A 27301-nucleotide genomic window follows, 5' to 3' on the forward strand; every position below is an offset into this window, starting at 1 on the left:
CAGTCCCTGCCTTTAAGAAAGTTGTTCTCTAATGGGAGAAGAAAAGACATAAAGGGGAGGTGGAAGGTGGAGGGATTGGGGAGAGAGGGTGGGGGAGGGGTGAGCTGGAGCCTATGTGTAGATGGTTTGGAGGTGGAGTAGAGGCTGGGGTCCAGGAACAATAAGGTGAAAGATCTTCTATTAGTGTCCCAGGTCCCTGCAGAGTCTAGGGTTCCAGTGGCAGGGAATGAGGATGGTGGAGAGAGCGTGGGTAGCATGAAGCAGAGATAAGTGATGAGAGAGCCAAAGCAAGAGCAATGGATAGAAAGTAAAGGTGTGTGTGGGCTCTATGCCAAGTAGCACTTCCTAACCCTTAGGAAATAGCTGGAACAGTGAATGGAGCACTGGCTCTGGAGTCAGGAAAACTTGAGTTCAAATTCAGCCTTAGATGCTTCCTAGCTGCAGGACCCAGGAAAAGTCATTTAACTTCTGTCTGCCTCAATTTCCTTGACTCTAAAATGGGAGATAATAATAGCATCTACCTCTTGGTGTTGTTGTGAGGATCAAATGAGATAATCATTGGTAAGTGCTTGGTACAGGGTTTGGCACATAGTAAGCACTATTTCAATGATATAAATATTAGCTATTATTATTACTATTGTCCAAAATAGAATGGGCAGATTCAGGAGGCAGTAGCTTCTCCATCATTTGGAAGTCTTCAAGCAAAAGTGGGTGGATTGCACATGTGATAGGTTGTAAAGAAGATACTTATTTGATTAGTAGCCAGTTAGAATGGATGATCTCTGATATGCTGTGATTCTGTAAGACCTATAGAGGGGAAGTGACTTGTACAAGGTCATGGAGCATCTATCCATATCATTATTTGTCTATGCATTTAATAATTACTCCATCCATTTGTTCATTTATTTAGTCATCTATTTATTCATCCATTTGTTCATTGACCTATTCATTAATTCATCTATCCATTCATTTTTTGTTCATTCATTCATCAATTTATCCATCCATCATTTGTGCATTCATTCATCTATTCATTCATTCAACCATCCGTTTGTTCATATACCTATTCATTAATTCATCCATAAATTTTCATTCATTCATCAACTTGTCCATCCATTTGTTCATTCATTCATTCATCTATTCATTCATCCATCCATTTGTTCATTCACCTATTCATTAATTAACCATCCATCCATTTTTGTTCATTCATCAATCTATCCATCCTTCCATTTTTGTTCATTCATCAATCTAGCCATCCATTTGTTGAATCAAGCTGAATTAATTCCATAAACATCTGCATTTTAAATTTGCAGGGAGAACCATTGAAGAGCCAGAAAATTGTCTGATGCTTCCTGTCCTCATTAGATTTCATCCCCACTCTTGGCTGTATGTGCCAAATGCAGTTATCAGCACCCAGTGGGGGTTCCGGGGACTGGAAGCTGGACTGGAGTTCAGCTGTTTAGCATTTCAGCCCTACCCCGGGGCTTCTGTTCTCTGTCCTTTCTTCCTTCTCTCTCCTTTTGTTCTTCTCCTCACCTCAAGGTACAGTTGCATAAAAGGAAGCCTGCTTTTCAGTCACTTACACAAACACTCCAGTAGAGGACCAGTGTTTTCCATTTCTGGTTCTTGCAGTTGTTAAACTCAGATAATTGATCAGCCAGGAAAAAAAAATCTCTCATCACAGATCTACCATCAACATATTTCATTGCAAAGGAGCAGTCCCATGAAGAATGAGGAAAAAACCAAAACAAACTGATCCTTTGATTCAAGGATTCATTGAGTTTTTTTATTTTTTTAGTTTTTATTAAGCAACGTCTCTTTACCAGGCACCATGCTAGGGGTCAGAGACTCAAAGAAAGAATCAACAGACCCCGTCCTCAGGGAGTTTGCCTTTTCTCTGGAAAATGCAATATATCCATAGATATGAAAATACAAAAACTATACAAAGTCAATTCAAAGGGCAGAGAGTATTGATACCTGGGATGTGAGAGGCTGGACAGGAAAGGCTTTATGTAGCAGGTAGTCCCTGAGCTGTGCTTTGAAGGGCTCGAAGGAGATAAAGAAGAGGGCAGGATTATTTTTCTGCAAATGCACAGAGATTGGGTTTGGGGACAGTTGGGGTCAGTTGGATTGTACTGGGGACAGGATACCTGAAGGTTGGTTCTATCTCAACTTTGCAAGGTTACCTAGATGTGTTCACTTTCCCTCTCTGTCAAATGAGCACTGGATGATATAGGATTCTTTGTCCCCAGTGGGGAGAAGATGAGTCATTAAGAACAAGACCATCCATCTGTAGACCCTCCGTGCATAGAGTCTATCAAGGTCTGTGAAAGTGGAGCTGTGCCTTCCCTGCCCTGCCCCCCCCCCCCCCAGGAGAATTTCCCTATTTATTGTCTGAGAGGCTTGGAAGGAGAGGTTAGGGACCAGGCGACCTGGGCACACTCACCAGAAACACTGGGACACTAAGAAATGAAATGACTAGCCCAAAGTCATATAGATTGTAGGATATGTCAGAGGTCTCCCTGCTGATGACCTGCAAAGAAAAGAGACAGTGCTTCCACAACCAGCTCAATGGCCTGTAAGGACAAAATTTAATATAGGGAGTGTTAATTGGGTGGCTTGCCATAATACTGGGGTAAGAAAAGAGATTAACAGCCTCTTTTAAAAACCAAAACAGGGTTTATTAATGGGAACAAATTTAAAACACAAGTAAGGTTAATAGAACTAGGAACAAAGAAAAAGGGAATAGGGGAAGGAAAAAAAAACAATCCGTAACTCAGCACCACCCGGAAATCAGCAGTTTTAAAGAAAACCCGCTGCACAGCGTTCTAGCATCTCGCTCCCTCTCTCATGCCTCCAAAGTGAAACCTCTCCTCCCTACTCTCTCCCAGAAGCCCCCTCTCCCACAGGAAACAGGGCCAACCACACACATACCCACAAGCTAATTGGCTGGCAGCCCTGATTGACAGAACTAACAAGTGACTCTACAAATGCCAGCTCCCCCAGCTTCTGGTCGCCGAAGATCACCTGACCTGTCCTCAGTGGACTTCTAGTCATTATAATTTGGTCAGGCCCATGCAGGCACGTGGGTGTCTGGTGTGAGGCCAGTGTGCATGGGTGCATGCTGGGGCCTCCAATCCCAACCAAAGATGGGGGTCACAGAAACCCCAAATCACAACCAATTCCTTACAGGCCAAACTACTCAATTCATTTCAATATTAATTTATCAGGTACCTCCCACTTTTATGAAAGGCCTTGGGCAGGATTCTGACCAAATAAAAGATCTTGTCCTCAAGGAGCTTACAATCTACTGGGAGGCAAACAGAAGGGCAGCCATGGTATCTTATTGCTTTGGTGTTCAAGAGATCCTTTGGATAGAGTTCTGCTGGGTGCCAAATTCACAAGGACTAAGCCACAGATAATTTTCCAATTAGGACAGAGGAAGTAGCCTAGAAAGATCTCCAGATCACCAGCAAGAGTTATGTCTCCTTGTTGGCATTCATACTGTACTTGGTATTCTGAAGACAAGAAGCAGTAAATAGATAACATGCTATGGAAGATACAGGGCTGCAGAGAACCTGGGTCCAGGGGGCCAGTTTGTAATAAGAACTATGGTAAATCATCATATAGTTGCATTTGACTCTTTGGCTGACATACAAATGCCTCATAAATCAATCCTTCCTTCCTTTCCTCCCTTCCTTCCTTCCTTCCTTCCTTCCTTCCTTCCTTCCTTCCTTCCTTCCTTCCTTCCTTCCTTCCTTCCTTCCCTCTTCTTCCCTCCACCTCCCTCCCTCTCCCTTCCCCTCCTTCTTCCCTTCCTTCCCCCTCCTCCTTCCCTCCTTCCCCCTCTTCCTTCCTCCCCTCTCCTCCCTCCTTCTCTCCCTCCCTTTCTCCTTCCTTCCTTCCTTCCTTCCTTCCTTCCTTCCTTCCTTCCTTCCTTCCTTCCTTCCTTCCTTCCTTCCTTCCTTCCTTCCTTCCTTCCTTCCTTCCTTCCTTCCTTCCTTCCTTCCTTTTCCTTCCTTCCTTCTTTCCTTCCTTCCTCCTTTTCTTCCTTTTTCTAAATTCTAAAATGTGTTCTGTTTTTGACAATATTGGTTTTATGTTCTGAAGTCCCTCCTAACACTGATATTCTGTATTCTAAGGTTCCCTGCAGATTTAACATTTTATATTCTGTGTTCTGAGGTCATTTCCAATTCTAATCTTCTATGGTCTAGTGTCTCTTGCTGTCCTTAATCCTATATCCTATTTCCTAAGGGCTCTCCCAGCTGTGACATTCTAAATTCTATTTTCTAAGGCCCCTTATAGCTTTGACTTTGATTCTAATCAGCTCTGTGAGTTGAGGTGGGGCAGAGACTAAGTGGTCTCTCCAAGGCCCCTCCTAGCTCTGACATTTCATGTTCTAAGATTCCTCTCAGCTCTGACAGTCTGTGTTCTTTGTTCTACAGCCCCTCTCACCTCATCCCATTTTGAGTTCTCTGTTCTAAATACACTCCCAGCTCTGGTACTCCATGTCTGAGTCTCTATCAGTTCTTACATTCTGTGTTCTAAGATCCCATTTTTAGCTCTGACTTTCTACAGTTCTAATTGGTCCTCTGAATCAAGGAGGGGGTTAGACCTAAGTGGTCTTTAAGGTGCCTCCCAACTCTCACTTACCTTGTGCTCTAAACGTTATCCCATTGCTAACATTCTATGATTCTAAAGCTTCCTCCAGCCCCAGCCAAACTATCACAGGACCAAAGCTTTAGGGAAAAAAATAGAATCCTGCCATTCATTCTCTGTGATGAAATACTAAAACATTTCAATTAAAATACAGTTGAGTTAAAGACTTTCTCCCTTCTTTGCCCACCATCTGTCCTCCCATTTCTCCTCCTCTCTCTTTCTTTCCTCCCTTCCCTCCCTCCTCCCCTTTTATCTTCTGTTCTCTCTAATCATGTTTCAGGGAAGAGCAGCTCCCAGAGGGACAATTATGCCCAGCGTGGCACCGGCAAAGCCCAGAGCCCGGCAGCTGCAGCAGCAGCGGATTCAAGTCAAGTGACAGCTGAGAATATGGGAGTTGTATAAATAGAATATTTAATAAGCATATTGGGGATTGGGGATTGATTTGCCCTTGATAGTAGTGACAGAGTAATGGCGAGCCTGGCTCAGAAGGAGTGTGTAAACATTGAAAGGGGGGCAAAAAAAGAATCTCTAATCAATTACCTGGCTATCAAAAAAGGTGCCTGAGAACTTCCCCAGCTGTAATCCAGGAAATAGCTGTCTTGACTGCTCCTGGGAGAGCAGAAGCTCTCATCTAGGATACAGTAGGGGAGTAGATGTTCTTGGAGCTCCTTCTAGATGTTAGGATTCCATGACTCGAATGTTGAACCTAGACTTAGGAGTCCTGGGTTCAAGTCCAGGTGCCAACCCTTAATATTTGTGTGACTACTGGCAAATCGCTTTACCTCCCTGTGCCTCAGTTTCTTCAATTGTAAAATGGGCTTCAGTATGTATGAAGGGGTCCTTTCCACTAACTAGGCTGTCCCCTACTTTGTGAGGATAATAATAATAGACATTTACAAAGCATTGGATGCTGCAGGCATTATTATTATTATTATTTTTGTTTTATTGATGAAGAAACAGAGGTTCAGAGAGGAGAATTGATTTGCCCATCATCACATGACTAGTAAATAGTAGAGAGAGGAATTGAAACCAGAGATTAATCAACAATCACTTATTAAGTACTTACTAGGTGCCAGACAACTGTGATATATGCTGGGCATGCTAAGGTAATAAAATAAACCATGCCTTCTCTCAGAGAGCTTCCATTCTACTGGGGGAGAGAACAAGGACATGTATAAGTACATGCAGAAAAATATCAAGAGAACAAATAAAAATAAATGCAAAGTTCTTCATTACAAGGCTATTTTGGGAGAGAGAGGTAGCAGTTAAGGGGATCAAGAAAGGTTTCTTTAAATGGGTGGTGCAATGGATAGAGTTGGATTCCAGAAGACCTGAATTCAAATTCTGCCTCAAACATTTATTAGCTTGTGTGTGCCCCTAGGCAAGTTGCCCATCCTTAGTATTGTCTCAGTTCCTCATTTATATGATGGGAATCAGAAAAAAATTCACCTCCCAGGGTTGTTGTGAGAATCTAATGAGATAATATCTGTAAAAGGCATAATCTTAGCAAAATTTAAAGTACTATATAAATGCTTGAGTAGAGTCCAGAAGGAAGAGAAGCATTCTATGACCAGGAGGAAGTACATTCCAGAATTGGGGGAAGTCAATTCCCAGCTATGGGAAATGGTATTTCCAGACACCAGGACGCTGTCCACTGTTGTAGCTCCTCCAATGAACTAGCAAAGTGGAGCACATAAAGGACTCTGGGACTAGAAGGTGCTCGGCCAAGAGTGTCTCCAGAGGACCAGGGACAGAGCCCAGGGCTACTTCTCAGCCCCAGCAGGTCCTCTACCTACCTCTTTCCTCTGCTTCCCTCTCCTACTGTACCTCCCCCAGAATACACCTTGGCCTGGGAGATGTTTTCTCTCACTGATCAGCTTGCTTTCTTCCTTCCTTCAGGAGCTCTACAGCTTTGGGTGGGCTCTAGAGGAAGTGAGATGCAAACACCTGCTCCTTCTCCAGGATAAAGAGCCTCCAAGCTCCCATATGGTGAATGTTTCAAAGTGAGGGTATTCTTTGATCCCAGAAAAGACACTTACCCAAATTTGCTCCGAGGGGAATGAAAACCGTGTCAAGGTTGAGTGTTTCCCAGCTCATCAGATGGTTCTTATTGGGTGAGCCAATAGTTAGATGTAACATTTGAGAGCACTGGCATCTGGGCTTCATTGTCACTGGCGAGTCAAGCAGAGGACCAGTAGCTGCACATGGGTATGTGAACTGGCTGGCTTCTGTAGCAGGCTTGCCATGGGACTCACTTTCCTTCGTACCTGGAGAGGACTCCTTCTTCCCCTCTACATCAAAGAGTTCTTCCCTTCCTTCAGGACTTGACTAAGGCATCACCTTTTACATGAAACCTTTTTTTCCTGATCCATGCTAATTGTGGTACCCTCCTTTTCTCCCTAATAGACTGCATCTGCCTCTCCCTTATGAGCCTCTGAGGTCCTTGAGAAAAGAGGTTATTTCATTCTTATTCTGTGACCCCAGCACCTAGGACAGTTCCTGGCAAAGAGTAGGTACTGAATTGATCTTCTTGGTTGACTGAAGATGTGTGAGTCAGTCCTTGACCCTGTAGAATTTCAGTTTTATCTGAAGGAAACATTCACACAGCCAACACAACAGATGTCAACTTTTTTTGGGGGGGAGGGCAGGGCAATGAGGGTTAAGTGACTTGCCCAGGGTCACATAGCTAGTAAGTGTCAAATGTTTGCAGTCTGATTTGAACTCAGGTCCTCCTGAATCCAAGGCCAGTGCTTTATCCATGGTACCGCCTAGCTGCCCATAGGTATGTCAAATTAATGAAAGCATTCTAGAGAGGAGTCGGGAACCTGAACAACTGGGGAGGCCAAATAAGTATTTGGAGAGTAGATTTGAAGGGAACAAGGAGTTTCAGGGGGGTAGAGGCAAGGAAGTGAGACATTCTAGGCATAGGAGACACAGTTTATACCAAGACATAGAGGGAGGAGATGGATTATTATTATGTGCAGGATACTGCAAGTAACTCATCCTCACATGAGACTCTCTGGCATAGTGAATAGTCTGCTGGATTGAGAATCAGGAAGATCTGACTATGTACAAGTCAGTTCACTTTTTTTTTTTGTGGGGCAATGAGGGTTAATTGACTTGCCCAAGGTCACACAGCTAGTAAGTGTCAAGTTTCTGAGGCCGGATTTGAACTCAGGCCCTCCTGAATCCAGGGCAAGTGCTTTATCCACTGTGCCACCTAGCTGCCCCCATCAGTTTGCCTTTGTGAGCCTCAGTTTCTTCATCTGTAAGATAAAAATAATACTTTTAATAGTAACTGGAATTTATATACATATATATGTGTCTTTACATACATTATCCCATTTGATCTTCACAACAATGCTGGGAAGTTGGGGGCGGCTAGGTGGCGCAGTGGATAAAGCACCGGCCCTGGATTCAGAAGTACCTGAGTTCAAATCCGGCCTCAGACACTTGACACTTACTAGCTGTGTGACCCTGGGCAAGTCACTTAACCCCCATTGCCCCTAAAAAAAAAAACAATGCTGGGAAGTAGGTGTTATTACTAACCCCATTTTACAAACAAGGAGGCTAAGGCAGACAGAGGTCAAATAATTTGCCCAAAGTGGCATAGGTAGTGTCCAAAACCTGATTTGAACTGAAGGTTTTTTGACTCCAAGTTCTACACCCTAACCATTGTATATGCGATGCAATGTTGTGTCGAGGCTCAAATGAAATTAAGGATGTAAATGTCATGGTGTCCTAGAAATGTCACTTATTATGAAGGTGTATTTATAGTTATATGTGTTTATACTTATGTGCTAGGTTGCCACAGCTGAAAGAGACACTAGAGATTATCAAGTCAGATCTCTTCAACTTGAGGAAGAAACTAAAGCAGAGAAAGGGAAGTGACTTGCCTAAGGTCACAGAGGGTTCTTCTCCCATCTCTCTTATTCTTATTCAAATAAGCCTCACATGAGTGCACTGCAATTGCATCTTGTTTAATCTTTGATTTTCTAGGACCCAGCAGAGAATTCCTAAATAGAAGGAACTTAACAAATGCTTCTTGAAATGAATAAAAAATAAAGGTTATGGGACTTGAGGGAGGATAGAAGGGGAAGTATGCTGTATTTTCCCCACCAATGCATGTATCCATTTAGTGGAATGTGGCTAAGTTGATGGGGTGGAGCACATGATGGATTGTAATGTCTTTTAAAAGTTGGCAGAAAAGTTCTCCAAAAGACAGCTTGGTAGTGAAGGGGAAAGAGGACTGATGTCAGTGGAACAAAGATGCAGAAATTCAAGCTTGTGTTTCAGCCCACACTTCACAATCCAGGACCATACTGGGCCACTTGGCAGCTTCCAATTCATATTATGCATCCCTTCATGAAGATAAAAATACCAACCACAGAATCTAGTTCAGTCCATTTTCTGAAACAACTTTCTCCTCTACAGATTCTTCGCAGGATGGTCCAGCAGCCTCTGCTTGCTCAGATACCCTTGGGTGGGAGGAATCCTGTCCCCCTTCCCCTGTTCAGATATTCCAGTCTGTTTGGACAGTGCATGTTATTTGGCAATTCTTGCTTCTACCAAATAAATGTCTAACTCTATCTCTGTGAAGAGAAATAGATTTCAGTTAGAATGGGAGAGACAAGCTTGTACCTTGAGTGGGAAGATTTTTGTTTTGGACACATTTGTTTGGTGTTGTGGGCCAAGGGAGAAGCCTTGGGATGGCCTTGCAAACTTGTAGGCACCCCTACATTACCTATTTCTTTACAGTGGCTTTGTCTTTGCCAACATAGAGGGCGACACACCTTTATAAGGTTTACCTTTACAAACCTTAAAGCAATCTACAGATGCTATCTAGTGTACAGTCTTTCCTTAGACATGGTTTCTTCGTGTTTTCATTCACTAAACTCATTCGAATTGCAATGAGAACCAGGAAATGGAAATGTTTTTTCATCTCTCATGAGCTCCTCAGAAGAGGAGACAACAGAACATTTTAGTTCCAGTCCATTAGGGCTCATTAGTGCTTTAATGAAGATTTGTGTTGTTTCTGGAAATAGTATTGTGCTCGCCTTCCATTTCCCTCTACCATTCAAAAGAGTGTCCAGGCTTCTGTTAATCCTTGGCCAGCAGCAACTCCTTGCAACAAAAAGACAGGCAGGGCATATTTGAGCCATCTCAGAAGAAGGAGGTTTGGTGTTTTGGACCGAGAGTCAGGGACATGGGCTTAGGGTTCCATTCTGCTATAGACCAGCACTGACTGTGAGGCTATAAGAGGTCATGGGATAGATCAAGACTGGGAGAGTTAGAGGTCATCTGAGCAGCCTCCTTCATATTCCTGCTGAGGAAACAGAGACCCAGAGAGATCAATTAAGAAGCATTTAAAGTGCAAATTATGTCCTGGATACTGTGCTAAACACTGGGAGTACAAAGAAAGGCAAAACCACAAATCCTACCCTTGAGAAACTCACATTCTAAAGAGGAGAGGGCATGCAAACAGCTATATACATACAATATCTATCTATCTATCTATCTATCTATCTATCTATCTATCTATCTATCTATCTATCTATCTGTGTATGTATGTATGTCTCTGTTTATCTGTCTGTCTATCTATCTTTCTGTCTGTCTATGTATGTATATATGTATGTACATATGTATGCAATGTATGTATGTATGTATCAATCTATGGTGAATTAGAGATAATCTCAGATGAAGAAATTGAGGTTAGAGGTTTAGTGACTTACCTAAGGTCACACAACTAGTTGGTGTCTAAGGTGGGATTTTAGGTCACTGCTTTCCTGACTCCAATTTCAATGCTCTAGCCATGGCTTCATCCTGCCTCTAGGTGGCTTGATTTTAAGGTGGAGCACTGGATAATAATATATCATTTAGTTTCCTAGGGTTGAGCAAAATGAAGATAATCTCAGAATTCAATTCAATCCCTTCATTTTACAGATAAATTGAGAATCAGATAATAGCTTTGTCTAAGGTCCTGCAGTGCTTGGCATGTAGCAAGTACTTAAATTCTTGTTGATTGACTGATTGAATTGAATCAGACTAAATAGAATTGAATTGAATGAATTCGCAGTTTTGACCAGGTTTTGTACTACTCACATCAAATGAGGTGTTCACAGAATTGTCAGCTGAAAATTTGGGTCCAGCCATCCAGGAAATGGAACTCATCCTATGCACCAGAAAAACCCAGTAAGCAACATTTGTGAAAGGTGGTTCAGTAGTTGATGACATTTTGGGGGAGGGAAGCAGCACATTTATATTCCTATGGGAATAAGGGAAATAGCTGTTCCCAGCCCTCAGTGGCCTCATGTAGATGTCTGGCTTTCTCTGTTCACTGCATATGAGATTAGAATTTGTCCCATTACTGAAAGAAAATTGATTTGGATAAACATGGCTTCCTTTGACACATGACTTTAGGTTCTATGAAATGGTTGCTGGGTAACCCAAGGTCACCATCCTTTCTATTTAGAGACCAAATCCATTAAGGTCAAGAATGAAGGCATAGCTTAGTGGAAAGAACACTTCAGGTTTAGAGCCAGACGATACATGGGTTTGAAACTTGATTATTATGATTGCCTTTGTGAATCTGAGCAAGTCACTACTATTTTCTAGAGTTCAGCTCCACACCTTCCACTGAAAATGAGGGAAATAGAATTAGATAATTCCTAAGGTCCCTTATAGCTCCCAAACCTATAAGCTATTGAATCCAACTTTGATGCTGTTTCTCAACCTGGATTCTGTGAACTTAAAAATATATTTTGCTAGGCATGTCAATGTAATTTATTTCCTTGGTTATCTTGTGTTTTTTATTTTAGGCATTTAAGAACACTGTCTGAGAAGTAGTCCATTGGCTTCACCAGACTGACTGCCAAAGAGATCCAGGACACCCCAAAGGCTAATGACTCCAATACCATGCATTTATCTAGCTTTTCTCACTGTTCTTCATGCACTTCACATTCAATCATGGGGGATCCAATGGGGAGATAGAGGACATGGGACATGATCTGAGAAGAGGAAAAACATCAACTAGGGATATGAGTAATAGTTTCTTATATGAGAGGACACATGAGCTAAGCCTTTAAGGAAGCTAGGGATTCTGGGAGGTGGAGGGAGTGGGGAAGGCATTCTAGTCTCAACAAGAACAAAAACAATGGGATGGGACATAGAATAAAAAGTTCATGGAACTGCTAGGAGGTCAGTTTGACTTAAAGATATTCAATGAACATTGATTAAACCCCATTAAGGGAGTGGTAATGAGTTTGTTTTCCTTGGTGAGGAGGAGAAAGAGATTCTTCTTTTCTCCAAGTCAGCTATGATGCTAGTAGTGGAGCCCCTGGAGGAGTGGGAGGCATGGCATCTATCTGGGAGCAGACATGCACTCCAGAGAGACATAGATAGAGAGGGGCAGTCACTCAAAGGGTAAAGTAGCTTCCTGGAAAGGACCCTCTGGCAGAAGATTCTGGGAGCCCCACTGAGCAATATGCTGAGAGGAGATCCTGGGTTTGTAGAAACTTGGTTGCCACAGGAAAGATATGGTACTTTGTGGACTGGCAGTTGTAAATTGTTAGTTGGCCCTGCCACATGTATTGCCTGTGTGTCTCACTACTATGACATTCAAAGCCCTGCCTCACATCTCTCTCTACTTCAATCTGTCCTTCGTCACTTTGAACATGAACATGACTCTCTCCTGTTCAGTATCCTGCTGTGGCTCCTTATTACCTCCAGGATCAAATGAGAAGCTTGGCGATTAAAGTTCTTCCTCATCCATCCCCTCCATACTTTCCCAGTCTTCTTCCTTCCTCCATGACACCCATGGGCCTACTATGCCAGCCCTTTGCTGTTCCTCACACAACAGACTTCATCTCACGACTCAGTAGCTTTGTCCAACTTGTCCCTCCTGCCTTGGAGACCCCCCTCTTAACCTCTGACTCTGAGAATTCTTAGCTCCCTTCGAGGTCATATCAAATAGCATCTGTTACCTGAAGTCTTTTCTGATCCCCCAGTGGTTCAGAATCCAACCCCCTAGGCATTTTACTTGGGTTCCATTTTGTTCAGAAGATAACATACCTTGTAACATGCTTTGCAAACTCTAAAATCCTGTATGCATGCTGGTTATTACTAATGTGTCTGGGAACATGTGTTTCTCCCCTCCCCCGTCTAGGGCAGCAGATGGTTTGGGTTTTGTCTTTGTCTCTCTAGAACCTGGCACTTGCAAGTAGGGGATAAAGCAGAAGATTTGAAGTGAGGAAAACCTGGATTCAAATCTTGCTTCAGACACTAGCTGGGTGCTACAAGCAAGGGAACCTTCATCTAAAATCAGAGGACCCTGGGACTAAGGCCCACCTGTGATGCTGACTGCTGGTGACTGCTCGTAGTCCAACCCCCGTAGCCTCCAGGATCTGCCATTTCCTCATCTGAGACATGATCGGTCTGGCCAAGATTCACTTATTCATTTCTTCTTATGGGGGCAAAGAGTAATTTGAGCAGCTGGAGGCAGAGTGGCCAGAATGTTAGACTTGGAGTCAAGAAGATCTTAGTTCAAACCTTCTTTTGGACACTTAGTGGTCTGTGTGACCCTGGACAAGTCCTTCAGCCCCTCAGCCTCTGTTTCCTTATCTATAAAGTGTATGGAGTTTGGGAGGGGCAGTGTAATAATAGCACCTACCACATAGGGTTCCTGAGACTCAGGACCAAATGAAATCATATATGCAAAGCCCTTTAATCCTAAAAAATCTATGTAGGTGTTGTCGTTGTCGTTGTCGTTGTCGTTGTTGCTGTGGAAAGGCTCCCCCTCATGGCTGGAAGGCCTCTGTCTTTCCCTGGCCTCCCCTTGCTCTCTGACCACAGGCCTTGAGCCTCCCCAAAGCTCTTCATTTCCTATTCTGTGAAAGGAAGTTGAATTGGACAGGAGGGAGTGTGACCCAGGGCTAAACGGCGAGGTCTCAGCTGTGACGACAGGCAGCATCCTGCTGAGTGAGCTGGGCTTCACACAGTCATCTCCCTGGGGAGAGACATTCCTTCCCAGCCCATTCTGACACCCCACCCAGCTCCCTCTTCCCCCACCTCGCCCCCGCTCCCCAAGGCCTCTTCCTGGAAAGGACTGGAGCTGGCTCAGCAATGTCCTGTCAATTGAGAGGGATCTTCACTTCCCCGATAGATATCCCATCTTGAAGTATTCAAAGAACTGGGGTTTAGCCATCCCCAGAGTCACAGACAGTGCAAGGCAAAGTCTGGCCAACTTGGAAGAGAAGAACACACACACACACACACACACACACACACACACACACACACGGAGGAAGCTGACTTGGGAGGGTTCTTCCAACCCTATCCAGCCTGTGCCTCAGAAAGCCTTCCCTGCTAGGCTCTGACACCTTAACAGTAAGGGCCGGATGGCCCTGGTGGTGAGTGTGATCCCAGTTCCCCCTCCCTGTTTGTCCCCATAGTTTGTCTTCAACACTGCCTGTGGAATCCTTGAGGTGTGACACCCCCCACCCCCACTCCTTTTCCTTTAGCAAGGGCTGGCCACAGACTTTCCTCCCAATGCCTCCCAGCAGCCCCAGTTATGTTTGGGCAACTAAGGGGAGCCCACACACCCAGAGCCCAGGCCCCACCTGCCCATCTCCCCATCTCTGGGACTTTAAAGAAAATCTTGAAATTTTAAGTTATTTACATTGACTCAACATCTCCATTGGCTCTGCTCCAAGGGTTTCCTATAGAATTTTTTGGTTAGTGTTCAGGAAAGTGTGAGTCCCTAGGAAATGAGAGTCACTTGTCTTGGTTGGTTGAGAATGACCTTGGGTGGGTAGTGTGGCTTCTAGAGAGACAACCTAGGAGTGTCAGGAAAAACCTGGTTCTGAATTGCTTTTTCTTCATTTTCTAGTTATGGGACCTTGGGTGAATCCCTTCTTCTCTGGGCCTCAGTTTCCCATAGCTATAAAGAAGGGCTTATAGAGCTCACATTTACATAGCCCTTTGAGGTTTATGAAGAACTGAACATAAAAAGATCTGGAGTTATCATGCCATTTTACAGAGAGTAGAACCAATCCTCAGGAAGAGGGTAAATGATTTGCCAAGGGTCACATAGTTTGTAAATGATTGAGACTGGATTTGAATTCAGGTCTCCTGACTCCAACCACAATGCTTCATCCACCATACCATTTAATTGAGTTTAGTTCAGTTCAATTACTTGGCAGGCATTTATCCAAGACCTACTATGGTTAGGAAGGAAATAAACATTTGTTGAGCACCTGCTCTGTTCCAGACATTGTGCCAAGTGCTTTACAATTATCTTCTCATTTGATTCTCACACGAACTCAATGAGGTCAGTTCCATTATTATTCCCATTGTCTACTTGGGGAAACTGAGGCAAAAAGAAGTAAAATGACTTGCTTGGAGTAACTTGCCCACTTTGTCTGAGACTAGATTTGAATTCAGATCTTCCTGACTCTGGGCTCAGCACTCTATCCACTGTGCCACCTACCAAGCAAAAATAAAATGGTTCCTGTATTTTAGGATCTCACTATGAACCAGAAAGCATTTATTAGGCCTCTTTGGGTGCCAGGCATTTTGATAGGCACTGAAGGTACAAATACAAAGGCTAGACTTTCCATCAGGGTGTGGGGATGGCAGCACGAAGAGCTTGTGATGGGGCATGTAGCCCATGGTGAAACTGCCCATCAGAGAGAGCCAGAGACTCCCCCAGGGCTATGCGCCTCACAAGTCACAGGGCTTAGACTCACATTCTGGTCTGATGACTCACAGTCCAGTGCCCCATTAGCAATATTCTGGCTTCCCTTCTTCCCTAACTCCCTGCCAGCAGGGTGGGCTGAATGAGCTCCCTAAAGAACTAGAGCAAAAGATTCCAGTTGTAACTGATTCCAGCATGGGGGTTGGAACATAGCAGCGGGGAGGGCAGCAGATCCGAGGCTATCTGGGCTGGAAAGGACCTTTGAACAACATGAAACATTGACTGTCAACACTGTGAGGAGCCTTGGGACAAAGAACATAGACCATCAGATCTGGGAAGGACCTTAAGCCAGAGTAACTTAAACTCAAGTTGTTATTATTTTTTTCTTGAGGCATCCACACCACAATCTACATAGCAAGAGTTCATCTGACCTTTGCTTAGAGACCTCCAAGGAGGAAGAGTCTACTTCTTCTTGAGGCAACCCATTATGCTTTTCAATCGTTTTAATTGTTATAATATTTTTAGAAAATAGTTTGAAAATATGTTAAAAACAATAATGACACACTGTTAATGCAGCTGTGAATCTATCCAGATGTTTTGGAGCCAAACCCCAAAGTTACTAAATTGTGCATACTCTTTGACCAAGTTACATCATTACTACAACCACAGCCCAAAGAGATCAAAGAAAGAGGTAAAGGACCTACATGTACAAAAATATTTATAGCAGTGCTTTTCATAGTAGCTAAAAATTGCAAACCAAGGGAGCTCTCCTCTTGTGGGGGAATGGCCAAACAAATTAGTGTATAGGAATACAATGATGAAATGGACAGTTTCAGAGGGAACTGGGAAGACCTTTGTGAACTGATGCAGAGTGAAGTGACAGAACCAGGAGAATTGTTATGAAGATAATATCGTAGAGAAAAACAACTTTGAAATACTTTAGGGTGGTGATCAGTGACATCATAAACTATGAGTCCAGAGCACCGAAGATGAAACTTGATACTGCCTTTCTGCCAGAGAGGTGAGGAACTTTAGAATGCAGAGAACACGCAGTTTTTGAAATGGCCAACATAAGAATTTGTTTTACTGGACTGATGTTTATGATGAAAGTCCCTTCCTTCCTTCCTTCCTTCCTTCCTTCCTTCCTTCCTTCCTTCCTTCCTTCCTTCCTTCCTTCCTTCCTTCCTTCCTTCCTTCCTTCCTTCCTTCTTTCCTTCCTTCCTTCCTTCCTTTCATCTCCCTCCCCCACTTTTATAAAGACTTATTTAGGATAAATATCCCTAGTATATTTATTTAATGCTTTCATGGAATGGCTTCTGGTCCCCTGACCATCCTAGTCACTTTCCTTTGTATGTTCACCAACTCATCAATAACCCTCCTAATACAGAACTGAATATAGTCAGTTAGATGTGACTTAACCATGGGACAGGACAGTGGAAAGATCCTCTGTCTCTCTGTCTCTGTCTCTATTCCTGTCTCTGTCTCTATCTGGCTCTGCCTCTCTGCCTCTCTGTATTTGTCTCTCTCTGTCTATGTCTCTCATTATGAACTAAACTTCAGTTAATGTAAGTCTACTGCATCTCTCCAATAAGATTCACTTCCAGCCAATCATCACTCAGTGTTCTCAACCAGTGGTAGAAAATCTTGGTGATGAGGTGACCAACTTGTAGGTCACTTATATTTTACACTTAATAAAATCCCAGATTTGAGAAAACTGGAGCAAAAGAAGTGTGGTGTATATGAAAGAGGACCGGATTTGGAGTTTGGGGGCCCTGCAATCTAATCCTGGCTCTGCTGATCTGGGAGAGTTGCTTCTCTTCAGGACTCAGTTTCCAAATCTATAAAAGGAAGGTGTTTGATTAAGTGACCCTCAAAGCCCCTTTCACCCCATAATATATAATCCCATAATCCCATAAACTAATCCTGGAACAGATTACAATGACAACAGGGGATTCGTGTGATTTCAAAATTGCATAAACACAAAGGTAACTCAGAAATGGGACAATTTTTCTCCAAAGAGATGGCTAAACAGAGAAGTGCTCCTGTTGATATTGTTGGAATCCAGAAACATGTTGGAAGCCAGCAATTTCAGAGTTAAATTTTGATTTCCAAAGAACCCACACATATTTAATTCTACTTAGTAGAAGCCATAGCTCTTCTAGACAAAGGCATGAACACTAACTTCTGGAAGAACCATTTAAGCCCATCATGAAATCCTTGTTATTCCTTGAGTTGGAACAATATGAAAATAATGACAAATGCAGATCCTTCTTTTGGGGAACACTTTCTTCTTTGGTTTAGTTTTAAGCACAGCTCCTTCTAAGTGGAAGAAAATGGAATCTATCATCTATCCCAGTGTCTTGCATATCCTGGATATTCAATAAATTAAAAAGTCAAATTTATTGGAATTTAAATGGATGATCACCTCTCTGAGCCTCAGTTTCCTTATTTGTAAAATAGGAATACAATGTGTACTAAGTATCCAAAAATGGGAGTAGTGATAACAATAATAGCTAGCATTTATATAACACCTACTTACATGCCAGGCACTTTGCTAAATGATTTGCAAATATCATCTCATTGGATCCTCCCAACAATTCTGGGAGGTGGGTGCTATTATGATTTCCATTTTATTGTTGAGGAAACTGAGGCAAACAGAGGTTAAGATTTGCCCAAGGTCACACAACTAGTAGGTGCCTGAGGCTAGATTTGAATTCAAGTTTTCCTGATTCCAGGTCTAACTCTCTAGTTATTGTACTACCTTAAGGACTTTTGTGAGGGAAGCACTTTGGGAAGGGATTTCTTTATAGCTTTCGAAGGTTAGTAAGAGCCAGGAATTGCTATGGTAACTCAAAAAGCTGCTGTGATATTGAGTTACATCAGTTGCCAGGACTAGGGAGGTGACAGCACTCTTATTCTGTATTCTGGGCAGACAGCATCCTGAATATTAGTCTTAGTTCTGGGAGTTGTAATTTGGGAAGGACCTTGATCAGTTGGAGAGAATCCAGAGGACCAAGACTAAGATTTTGAAGGGACTTAAGATTATACCATAAGAGTATCTATGGAAGGAACTGGTGATGCTCCTCTTGGAGAAAAGAATACTCAAGGGGAATGTCCTAGTTAGCTTCTGTTATTTGAAGAGTTATTGCTTGGAATATGCATTTTCTTCCAGAAGGCAGAACTAGGAACAATGGGTGAACATTGTGGAGAGGCAAATTTAGATTTGATATCAAGGTAATGGCTTTTCCAAGCATTGCAGTATCTGAAAATAGACTAGGTGACCTTGAGCGGTGCTGGACCATTTATTTCTAGAAGGTCTTTAAGTTAAATTTGGATGGCTACTTCTCAGGTATGTGGTGGAGGGGATGAGAGACTTGATTAGATGCCCCCTTAAGGTCCCTTCCAATGCTGAAGGTCAGAGAAATTATAGGAGGACATGTTAATATGAGCTATTTTGAAAACCTTGTTCTTGGATCAGATAACCAAAATTCTTCTCTTAAAAATTCCAAGGCACTTGGCCATGTCTTCTGACAACAGACAATCAGGCAACCAGCAGGCCCATCCTTGAAGACCTTCCAGCTTGGTAGAACCTGCCAGATCTTGAGCTTCCTGGGACTAGTCTTCAAGCCGATTCAACAAATGTTTCTTAAATGCTTGTTCAGTGCAAGGCACTGTGGGATACAGTCCAGACAAAAGTGGAATCAATGCCTCTTCTCAAAGACCTTACATTCTGAGGTGGGGAGGGGAGAGGGAGGGTATACAACATGGCCACGGCCAAGGAAATTATGTATGTAGAGGAAGCAAATGCAAAATGACTTCTTTCGGGAGTACGGGAGATGACTAACGCCTCTGGGAATCAGGAAAGGTCTCATGTAGAAGGCAGTACCTCAGTGGTGCTTTGAAGGAGGTTATAGGTGCTCTAGGGAAGGGGAGAGGAGCAAGTGCACTCTAGAAATGAACACCCACTTGGGGAAAGCCATAGAGGAAGGGAACATGGAATACTTTGTCCAGGGAATAGCCAGTGAGTAGACCAGTTGGGCTGGAAGAGAGAACTCAGGTTAAAGAAGAATTCAAAATGAGATGGGAGAGGTAGGTGATGGAAGGCTTCCCATGACATCCCAAACATTTACTTTGCTCTTAGAGACTTCTCTATAAATTAGTGGATGGTCTTTGACAGTTGTTAGGGGTTGAGTGCTGGGCTTGGAGTCAAGAAGACCTGAGTTCAAATTTGACCTCAGCCTCTTATTAGCTATGTGAGCCTGGGCAAGTCACTTCACCTGCATCTGCCTCAGTTTCCTCATCTCTCAAATGGTGATAACAGCAGCTATGTCATAGGGTTGTTGTGAGCCTCAAATAAGATAATATTTTCAAGGTGCCTAGCACAGTGCCTGGTATGTAGCAAGCACTATATAAATGTTAGCTGTTATTATTATCATTCAGTGGACAGCCTGGTGTTAAGCTGATCTGTGAATGACATCCATCTTCATGCTTCCTGAAGACTTTCCACCATGGCAGAGCCTGCTGGAGCTTGCCTCCTCCTGGCCTAACTAACCAAGGTCCCTCTGCCAGGATGACACATCAGAGGAGTGTGTTTATGGAGGACATGAATAAGAGGCCAGAGCCACCCCCTCCCTATCTCTCTCTTCCCCTTAGAGTCATTTGGGGTCTCAACAAACTTTCCCTTGGATGTCTAAGAGGGGCTGAAGACCTCTCTGCCCTCTCCCTCCCCAGAGGCAACTATGGCAGCTGTTTGCACATGCCAACCAGGCCATGGACTTGTCTATGTGAGCCTAAGCCTGAGTCTTCCAGGAGCACAGGGGCTGACCAGGGATCCTGAGACATATACTGTTCTGGTCCTGGAACCTACCTTATGAGCTGAGCATGCTCAGAGTCATTGAGAGGAGCAGGCACTGTTTGCTGCCTGGAATAATCCAGGGAGAAGGGGACATTGAGGCACAGACAGTCTCAGCAAGTTGGCCATGGTTGTGGAGCTGGGAGTTATGTGAGACAAGGACTGACCTTAGTTCATCTTGACTCCACATGGAGCATTTCATCTACTACAGTTCCATGAAGCCCCACTCCCTGCATCTTTCTCCTCTACCCTCCTTTCCTCTCTCCTCCCCTCTCTCTTTCGCTCTTTCTCATCTTTCTCTTTATGTATTTCTTTCCTCTCTCTGTCTCTTTTTCTCTCCCCTTTCTCTGTGTGTACAGACACATATACAATATGCATACCCATAAATTCACACGCACATATAAATATATGTACACACATATTTATATATGTTTATACACATGAACATATATTTATGTATGAGTGTGCAAACAGTGCAGTGTAGTGGACAGAGAGCTGGTGTTGGGGGCAGAAAGACCCGGATTAATGTACTAGATCTAACTGACACGTGCAGGCCGTGTGATCCCCATAAGTCACCTAACTTCTAGTTATCACAGGGTGTTCTCCGAGACTATCAGCTGCAGAGGTGCTGACCTGCATTGATAGAGGGAGCTTCCTTGCTCAGGGAGTTCCTGTGCCAGTCAAATCTAATCCCAATCTCTTACATATGGTTTTGTTGTTGCACAAATTGCAAGAGTTTGAGGAGTGAATGAGAAGAAAGGAAGGAAACAAACATTTATTAAGCACTTGCTGTGTGCTAGCCCATTACAAATATGACCTCATTTGGTCCTCACAAAACTGTGGTAGGTAGGTCCTATTATTATCCTTGATTTACAGCTGAGGAAACTGAGGCAAACAGAGGTTAAGTGACTAATCCAGGGTCACACAACTAGTAAATGTCTGGGACTGGATTTGAACTCAAGTCTTCCTGGCTCTAGGACCAGTGTTCTATCCACTAGGCTACCAACACAGTGAATGTAGGCAGCTTTTTATAGGAATTGTCTGGGAAAGGGAAGAGAGATAGGATGATCTAGTGAGATGGCTGATCTAGTGAAGGCTTTTTAAGGATAGGAAGGCTTTAAGAATGTTTGAAGGCAGTAGGGAAGGAGCCAGTAGAAAGGGCAAGGTCGAAAGGATGTGTGTGTAAGTGTGTGTGTGTGAGAGAGTTTGTGTGTATGTGAGTGTGTGTGTGTGTGTGTGTGTGTAACTGAATATACAATCTTCTGGGAAAGATGGGAGGAGATCAGATTAAGTGCACATGCACAGGGGTTGTCCTTAGCCAGGAGAAGGACCCCCTCTTTGTCCAGAAGAATGGAAGAGAGAGAAGAAATGGTATCCAGCACTTCTGAGATGAGGACAGTAAAAGAAAGAGAGAAATCATATCTCACTTTTCTCAAAATAAGAGGCAAGGTCCATGGTCCGGATATGATTAGCTGGGAGAGGCAGCAGGGCACTCTGGCTAGGGAGCTGTATTTGGAATTGGAAAGACCTGTATTCAAATCCCACCTCACACATTTATTAGCTGTGTGTCCCTGGGCAAACCATGTTACCTTTCTCGGCCTCAGTTTCATTATCTCTAAAATGGAGATAACACTAGCACCTATCTCACATGGTTGTTGTTCAGGTCAGATGACATAAAGTGTGTACAGTTCTTTGCAAACCTTAAAAGGTTATAAAAATGTCAGCTACTCTGGCTGGTGGCAATCTGTTTCTCAAAGGAACACAAACGGAATCTGTTTCAACTTAGATTTTTTCCTTCTCTTTTACAAAATTTATGCTACGATCACAAGTGTTGAAGCCCTTGGAAGTCCAGCTCTGGTTTGGATTCCAACGAGGAATTTTAGGATGACATTTTTGGGGTCTAATACAGACCCCAGGCTCCACTATTGGGATGTTGACTTTTCAGGAGTTACCACATCTGAGGGCACTTCAGACGAAGTCAGCAAGTGGCCACTGATGCTAAGGATGCCCTTGACTACCAAAGAGACCTCTGAGGGATGTGCTGGGCATCTGGGCCGGGGCAAGCTCCTCTACCTGTATGGGCTTTCCTTGACAACTGACTCCCATTCTTGCCTTTAGCCAGGTTCCTTCCATCCAAGGTTTAGTTTTATATGCCCAGATTCCAACATTTAAACACTAACACATAGGAAAAAAAATTCTGGAACATTCCTAGTCTATGTCTCATTCTTTTACAACTGCAGTGACTGACTCTGAAAGAAGGGATCACTGGTATAAGGGAGAAGCTGGGTGCAGGAGACCTACAGCAAAACCCCAGTTCACCCCTGGGGAGTGTGTGTGTGTGTGTGTGTGTGTGTGTGTGTGTGTGTGAGAGCGCGCACACACACATGGTCTGTGTTGGGATAGGGTGTGGTAGGATCTTGGCAACTTCAGTTTTCTGGCCACTGAAATATTGGAACAGAAACCCGACTTCAACCCTTGTTGTTGCAAATGCTTTTAGTGCCAAGGAGCCTGCCTCATTGGGCTGCAGACGCCTTGTGTTATCACAAAGAAAGTCAAGGTCATTGAGCCATGGGGTCAGGAAGGCAGCTATTGCTGCCAAGGGTAGTTAGCCTGGAGGCCCCTGTAAAGACCTCATCTTGTCTTCAGCTTTTGATGCTCCTGACTCCTCTGCCTCCATCAGCTTCCCCTGGACCCCCCTTCCTCCATGGGCTTTTGTGCCATTGGCTCACAGGGTCATGGGTTTAGATGAGGAAGGGAATGGAAATGCCACCTTGTGCAACTGTTTCATTTCATAGGCTCAGAGTTGACTTCCTCAGTCACACAGCTTCTATCTCCAACTTCTCTGTCTGTCTGTCTGTCTCTGTCTCTCTGTGTCTCTGTCTATTCTCTGTCTCTGTCTCTCTGTGTCTCTTTCTCACTGTATGTTTCTGTCTATCTGTCTCTCTTTCTCTCTGTCTCTTTGTCTTTGTCTCTTTCTGTGTCTCTGTCTACTCTCTGTCTCTCTGTGTCTCTTTCTCACTGTGTGTCTCTGTCTCTCTTTTTCTTTCCATGTGTCTCTGTCTCTGTCTCTGTCTTTCTCCCTCTCTCCCTTCCTTAAGGCCTAGGCCATAGAGAGGACCCTAGGCCTTCAGGCAGCTGTTCCTAACCTGGGCTCCACACTGTGTCAGAAGTGCTGAGTGTAATGAGAGGAAGGTGAGCAGAAGCTAGCAGTAAGAGCTTCTCTGGGCAGCAGAACCCACCTCTGGGGTGTGTGGTTAACTGGGCAGCTTCTCTTTCCCTGTTTTTGAGCTCCCCTCTGCTGTGTGTTTCTTTACATCAGACTGTGTTGTAGACTGCCTTAGGTCTTAAATACAAAGCACTATCAAAGGGTGAGGGAGAGATGACTTCTCCAAGGTCAGAGACACTTCTTGAGCTCTTAGGCTGCTGCCCATGTCAGCGGTTATGGTCTCCTGGCAGTCTGAGGTCTTGGGATGCTGACACTGGGAGGGCAGATATGATGTCAATGATATTTGAACCTCCTCTTTTATAATTTTTGGATTTACTAAATCTCATTTCACCTCCGGGCTGTTGAATGGCCAGGGTGACCTTCACTTCCAGAGGAGAGCTGTAGGAAGAAGAATGGTGACGATCATATTTCAGAAAAATGCTGAGATGGGAAAAAAAAAACCCAACAACAACTTAATCTCAAGGCGGATCTTTTTTTTCCCCTTTTAAACATTTCACAAATCTTGAAGCTCCATAGAAATTATAGCTGCTGTTGTTGCTCCTAGTTTCTACACAAAATCTGTGTTGATGAATTTTAATTGACTACAGCAATTACAAATATTTCCCATTATTACGTATATGCAATTTGGAAATCAACTCATCTCTTTTTACATCTCTAAGTTAAAGAACTGGACCATAAAAAGCTTTCTGCTTTGTTGATCTCAGGGAAGAAAAAACATCTCCCTGGAACAGGTTCTTGTTAAAATATTTCCTCCACTTGAACACAGTTTTCCTCTGTTCCACCGTGTCTCAGACGATGTTTTCGATAGTTCAGTGGTGTGTATTTTTCCATCAAGTGGTTTTGAAAGTGGGAGAATCTCCCATTGCCCAATCACCATATGGAAGATATCAAACATTAAGAAGCAAGAAATTAACCTCTGCTTGCAACACTGCTCGTCAGGCAGAATCATCAGGGTTACCTCAGGCCTTCCTTCTTAGATTTGCCAAGTCAGCCCTCTTCTACCAAGCCTGCATAGTGTTTTTTGGGTCAGTGAGTAGGCTATGATGGTTAAAAAGTAGAATAGGACAGTATTTGGGCAAGTGGTTTTTACCAAGGATCTATTTCATCTTTATTTTACATTAAAATTTTTTTTTTAAATCGACTAGTATTTGCTTTTTTTGCTCCTCTCCAATTGGAAAAAAAAATAGAAAAAAAGAAGCTCTTTTTTAAGAAATATGCATAGCTTCTCAAAACAAATCCCCACAGTGGCTGCATTAGAAAGCCTAGGTCTTTTTGTGCTTCTTGAATCTATCGACTCTGTATCAGGAGGGGCAGAGAGGGCTTTATCGTGGGTCCTCTTCGTTATGCTTCGTCGGAGTTTTGATCAAAGTTTTTAAGTCTTTCAAAGCTGTTTATTTTTACAACGAGGCCATTATTGTTTTCTTGAAGATTCAACTAAAAGCTAATTAAAACAAAGGAGCAGGATATGAAATAAATCTACATAAATCATCAGCATTTTTAGTTATTAAAAATTTAATAAAATCTGGGCATATCTAAGCTAGAAGATATCCAGACCATTGAATAACTGAGCTGGAAGGGGATTTAGCATTTACAGTAGCAGAGTGGGGAGCATTCTTAGCATACTTAAGGTCAGAGCTGGTATCAGGCCTTATAACACGGAGCATCAGTGTTGAAGGGACCGTAACATGTGGAATGTCAGGGCTAGAAGAGGACTTAGAACATGTGATATGGATAATCAGAGCTCCCCTACCTTGCTGGGCAGAGGCTGTCTGGTCCAACCTATTTATTTAGAGGGACATTGAGGCTAGAGAACTTGAGTGATCACCCAAGGTCATAAAGGTGTGATGATTAAAACTAAACATGTGGTCACCTTATTCCTGTCCCCAGTGTAGGGAAAACTAGCTAGGGTTTACTTATAAATCAGAAGCTTTAGCAACAAGTCTTTGGGCATTTAGCATTTTTATAGAGTAAAGAGAGAACACATGGAGTTGAGGAAGTTAAGAAACCTATCTACCCTAGAGGAGAGATAACAGTTCAACCTGGCCTGGTTCTTCTCCCAAATCTCCTACCACCACCTCGGAGTTCCATTCACAAAGAGAAAGTTCCTATGCCTTCGAGAGCAGAAGCTCCTTGTGGTCCGGAAGAGAGGTGGTCCCTACACATTGCTCCAAGCTAATTGGCTGGTAGCATTCAAGTCCACTGATTGATATGACTTGAAGGTGGTCTTAAGTTAGTTAACGTCCTTTAGTTAGTTAGGAGTTCCTGTGTGTGTGTGTGTGTGTGTGTGTGTGTGTGTGTGTGTGTGTGTGTGTGTGTGTGTGTAGGGTTCTGAGTCTAGAGCTTCTAAGAACAATGCTTTTGAGGGCCAGGCAGGTGTGGCTTCAATCAAGTCAACTTTAAATAGGTTAATCAGTCAAGTCAATCACTCTCACTTAATTCAATCAATCCAAATCAATCTCCTCCAGGTGGGGCCTTTGGGTGTTGGCAAGTCCCATTATTTTCTCACAAAGGTCATGTCAGAGGAAGGATTTGAACCCAGATCTTCTGCTTAGGTCCTGTATCTTTCTACTTTCTACCACACTGCTTTGTGTATTCCCTCTGCTGATGCATATTTCTGGCCTTAAGGACCCAGAGGATTTCTTGGCATTCTCCTGAAAAAGTCTGGACAACTGATATTCTTTTTTTTTTTTGTGGGGCAATGGGGGTTAAGTGACTTGCCCAGGGTCACACAGCTAGTAAGTGTCAAGTGTCTGAGGCCGGATTTGAACTCAGGTCCTCCTGAATCCAGGGCTGGGGCTTTATCCACTGTGCCACCTAGCTGCCCCCCGACAACTGATATTCTTAATTCACTTGTTTACACTCTGAATAACCATGGATGGTGCTGGAGAAATGATGATCAAATGAAAGAAGGCAGGAGTGATGAAAGGAAGGAGGTCAAGGAGGAAAGAAGGAAGGAGAGAATAAGAGAGGAAAAGAGAGAGGGAAGGAAGGAGGAAGATAAGGAATAAAAAGGAGAGGGAAGGTAAGGAGGGGTGGAGGAGGAGGAAGAGGGAAGGAAGAAAGCAAGGAGAGGGAGAAAGGAAAGATGGAAGGAGGGAGGCAAAGGAAGGAGGGAAGGAGAGGGGAAAGGTATGGAAAAAGGAAAGGAAGAAAGAAAGGAGGAGGGAAAGAAAGGAGGGAGAGGATGTAGAGAGGAAGGAAAGGAAGTAATAAAGAATAAAAGAAGGAAGGAGAGGGAGAGAGTGGGGGAAGAAGGGATGCTAAAGTGAACTAGTGAAGGAAGGAAAGAGGAGGGAAATATCTATAGAATGTTAGAGTTGGAAGTAATCTTAAAAACCATAATGTCCAATCCCTTTATTTCTAAAGATAAGGGAACTGAGACCCCAAGAGGCCAAGGGACTTGGCCAAGATTTAGATTTAAAGCCAGATCTGAAGCTGTGAGAAGTGGGGAGAGCACTGGGCTTAGCACTAGAATTTAAATCTCTGTTTTCTTACTGTATTTGCTTCCTACCTCAAAAAAAATCCCTTCCCTTCTCTGCTTCCATTTCCTCATGTATAAAGGGCAGAGCAGTGGCTCTCGTACCTGTTTCTTGGCTTTCTATCCATGAGTCTGTGATTTTGTAACTCTTTCCCACAACAATACAGCTACCTGGTTTCCATTTAGTAATATCACTCACACACACACACACACACACACACACGCACACACACACACACACACACACCCCAACTGGCCTCTGGTTAATGGCTCAGGAAGCAGGTACCCAGGCTGGTCTAAGCCAGGGCTGGTAGCATTGGACAGAAATATCCTGAGGAATCAGGCACAGAAAGGGTGACTAAAGAGAGAGTAGTGGAAGAAGAGGAAGTAGACCCC

The sequence above is a fragment of the Dromiciops gliroides genome, chromosome 2 (genome assembly GCF_019393635.1).
Source record: "Dromiciops gliroides isolate mDroGli1 chromosome 2, mDroGli1.pri, whole genome shotgun sequence".
In the NCBI taxonomy this organism is placed as follows: Eukaryota; Metazoa; Chordata; class Mammalia; order Microbiotheria; family Microbiotheriidae; genus Dromiciops; species Dromiciops gliroides.